The 4211-nt window shown below is 43.1% G+C and overlaps 1 pseudogene; it reads left to right on the forward strand.

The window, feature by feature from the left end:
* The first annotated feature begins 2955 nt into the window (after positions 1-2955).
* Positions 2956-3840, forward strand: LOC137301431 (E3 ubiquitin/ISG15 ligase TRIM25-like; annotated as a pseudogene).
* Positions 3841-4211: the final 371 nt, after the last annotated feature.

Raw genomic sequence — 4211 nt, forward strand, 5'->3', positions numbered from 1 at the left:
TGCTATTCAATAAAGTGCTGACAATGAAATGAATAGAGACCTCATTATATTGTGCTCTTGCGTACAATGTGCTATTTAGCTGACTCACCAAGATCTCATAGAAACAAGGGATTGATAGCGTCATGGCATTCAGTTAAACGGACACTTGCCTTCAACAACAGACAGGGAGAGGTACTAGAGTGCTGCGAACAGCTCGGGTCTCCATATTATAAAAAGGATATACAGGCACTGGAGAAGGTGCAAAAAAGATTTACTAGGATGATATCAGAACTGAGAGGTTATACCTATCAGGAAAGATGAAGCAGGCTGGGGCTCTTTTCTCTAGAAAAGAGAAGACTGAGGGGTGGCCTGATAGAGGTCTTTAAGATTATGGAAGGGTTTGATAGGGTAGATGTAGAGAAGATGTTTCCACTTGCAGGGGAGGCCAAAACTAGGGGCCATAAATATAAGATAGTCACTAATAAATCCAACAGGGAATTCAGGAGAAACTTCTTTATCCAGAGAGTGGTGAGAATGTGGAACTCGCTACCACAAGGAGTGGTTGAGGCGAATAGCATAGATGCATTTAAGGGGAAGCTAGATAAAAAAAGAGGGAGAAAGGAATAGAAGGATATGCTGATAGGGTGAGATGAAGTAGGGAGGGAGGAGGCTCGTGTGGAGCATAAACACCGGCATAGACCAGTTGGGCCGAGTGGCCTGTTCCTGTGTTGTACATTCTATGTAACAGTCTTTTCGATTCTGATGCCATTCTCATGATGCGGAGACACAAACTGCATCTCGGATAGTCTCACCGTGACAGTGTACAGAGATGAGCAATGAAAGGTGATGCTGAGTATCAGGAATTTGAATTACAAGGAAAAGTTAAGAAAGTTGAGCTTATTTTCTTTGAAAAAGAGGAAACTTTGGAAGTGACCCAAGATTAATGTGGATTGACAAGGCTTATTCAGGCCAACTTTTATTCATAGTGAAGAGTTCAAATATCAGAGGACAACGAGGATTGTTTGCACTTTTAACAGAGCAAAAATAATCGAAGACCCTTCAAAACAAAGGGAGAAATGGACAGACAGCAGGAGGTAGAAGAAGAGTTACACGAGATGACCGAAGGCATGATTGAAGAGAGAGGGCTTTTGATGGTGGTGAGTCAGAGATCTTTAGGAAGAGAGTTCCAGACTGCAGGTGGTGGTTGAAGGCTCTGTTAAAAATGAAGGGTAAGACGTCTTGCCCAATATAGTAGTGGGACGGTTTGTGGAATAATGTACCAGTGAAAGCCCCTGAAGTGGACAATCCAAAAGAGGTGTCAACATCGGGCAAATCCCAGGTGCGAGATTTCCGGCCAAGAGTCAGCCAATACCTGAGGCATCTCCTCATGCCAAAAGCATAAACACGGTTAAAACAGATCACAGAGAATGGTCCATCCCTGCGTTAATCTCAGTTCTCTGTCCTATTACCATTTTGCTGCGAATGTTCCAAGTCTTCAGTTAACAGGAAGCATGGCGGAGTCATGTCTGCTGCTAACCACAGGAAGAAGTACTTTCAGCCAATCACCTATCAATGACCTGGAAGTGGTAGTCTCACACCTGGAAGGATGGCTATAATATATAATCAAAAGCCCAGCCAGCAGATATATGTTTAAAGTTAAAACACACTCTGGTTATCTGCTGTACAACATGCACATTTTGATTATTGAAAACAGCTAATAAGTTTGTCAGTTGTTTTCTATAGTTGAAGATCAGACTGCTGCTGGGAGCACCCTGCAAGTATTTGAGGAGCATTGAACACTGCTTTCTTCAAATTCACACTGATGTGAGCTTCTACACTTGTATCTCTGTGAATACTGGGGCCCCATTTCGTCCTTTCATGCAGCAAACAAGTGGCGTTATTCTTTTTTCTCTTATTCCTTATCTTTTCTTCCTCTTCTATTTATCTCCTATTGTTCTCAGTCTTTCTATCCCTCCTCTTTCTCCTCTCTTTCCCCCTCACCCCTTTCTCTTCTTCCCCTTTCTGTCTCTCCCTCCCCTTCTATCTCACTGCGCCCCCTTCACCTTTCTCTACCGCCCCCTCCAGCTTCCCTGTCTATCTCTCCCCCCCTGCCCCCTCTTCTCTCTTTATCTTTCCCTTTCCCCTCACAGACCGTTGCCCGTGGATTTGTTTGTGCCATTTTCCTGTTACTTTTTTTGGCTCTCCAACAAAACGTTTTATGTAAAAAAAAAATCAATGCCCTACGTCTCTCTCCAGGTTTCAAAGAACCGAAACATAAATGTGAATGAAGCATCAGCAGACAATTACTACCTTGTCACTTCACACCACACGAAGCACAGGGATTTAAAAAGTAAACCTCCAATAAGCCCTGTCAAATCTCGCTCAATTAGAGGGAGACTCAAATATTTTGGATTAAAAATGTAACTTATTTTTTACATCTTTCACTCCCAAAACGTAACACAGCCTGGATCTGCCAATCAGTGTTAAATGAGTTACTGCTGGCATTAAAATCACCAGCATCGGAAAACCTTTAAACAGAATTCGTGACTTTCTTTATTCTGTTGACCACAAATCTCAGACCTGTCGTTCTCCGATGGTGGCAGCTGTTCTCCCCCCTGGGGGATAGGGGGTCTCTCCGTGCCCTTGCTGTAGTGAAATCGGAACTACCTTTATAAAGAGAGTTTTGTGATTTCTCTACACTTAGTGCAGAGAGGAAACATTTGCACTATTAACACAACCCAACCAATATGCTGAAAACTGGCTGCTTGATTAGATTATTGGCTTTGCCATGCACAGTACGTATTCGTTCAATTCAAATAAAGGATTCGTTTTCTATCAAAGATTTCCTTTGCTGAGGTTGCCAGCGCACGAAGGTTCGCTGAGAGCAGCTTCGAAACAAAGGTCTGCTTGAGGCATTAAGTTTCACTTTTACTTTCTAGTCTACTTCCTGGAACTGCCCCTCTGCTGCTTGTTTTAACACTGAAGCATGGCTGCCTTGGATTTCTTTAAGGACGAGCTGGCCTGCTCCATTTGTCTGGGATTGCTGAGCAATCTGGTGGCTACAAATTGTGGACATACTTTCTGCTCCAAATGCACGGAGGAGGTGTGGAGTGAAGCTGGAAAAACTAAATCAGGACATCCAGTGCCCACAGTGCAGGCAGAAGTACACAGAGAGGCCCATGCTGAATAAAAACACTTGTAAGTGATATCATCGACCAGTTTACCAAAGACAAAGAGCCAGATGTATTTTCTGGAGATTGTGATGCTGTCCCTTGTGATTGATGTTTTTGAAACAATTTTCAAGGCTTGAAAGACTTGTTTGTCCTGAATGGCCTCATACTGTGCCACCCATCTCAGGCCTCACACTCAGAATACGGTTTTACCAGGATCATGAAATGACAAATCTAGTTCGAGACCTGCAGGAAAGGAAATGCAAAGAGCACAGAAAGATCCAGAATGTGTTTTGTACAAACCACTCCATTTATTTATGTGCTTCTTGTAAAAGTGTGCATAATTATTGCAAAACTACTACATAAGAGGAATAGTGCAAAGAGAAACAGATAAGACTATTTTCACAGAACTATATAAATGTACATCACCAATAGATACTGACTGGTAGGCATGTTACGGCCAAACAGTTTCGCAGCAGGGAAAAGCTCGCTCAGTACCTTGATCTTCATCATGATGCATCCTCGATCTCTGTTTTGGCATTTGGACACACAGGTGGAGGCAAAAAAAAACAAAGAAGGAGCCTCCCATAAGCACGCTCAACCACCTCCCAGACCAGTAACACTGGTAAAGGTCCAACCTTTAGAGTAAAAAGAAAGAACGACCTGCATTTATATAGCGCCTTTCACAATCTCGGGAAGTCCCAAAGCGTTTTGCAGCCAATGAAGTACTTTTGAAGTGTGGTCACTGTTGTAATGTAGGAAATGCGGCAGCCAATTTGCGCACAGCAAGATCCCACAAAGGTGATAATCACTAGATAATCAGTTTTTTAGTGATGTTGGTTGGGGGATAAATATTGGCCAGGATACCGGGGAGAATTCTCCTGCTCTTCTTCGAATAGTGGCCATGGGATTTTTTATGTCCACTTGAGAGGGCAGACGGGGCTTCGGTTTAACATCTCATCCAAAAGTCGACACTTCCGACAATGCAGCACTCCCTCAGTATTGCAATGAAGATTAGATTTCACGCTCAAGACTCTGGAGTGAGATTTGGAACCACAACCT

The sequence above is a fragment of the Heptranchias perlo genome, chromosome 33 (genome assembly GCF_035084215.1).
Source record: "Heptranchias perlo isolate sHepPer1 chromosome 33, sHepPer1.hap1, whole genome shotgun sequence".
In the NCBI taxonomy this organism is placed as follows: domain Eukaryota; kingdom Metazoa; phylum Chordata; class Chondrichthyes; order Hexanchiformes; family Hexanchidae; genus Heptranchias; species Heptranchias perlo.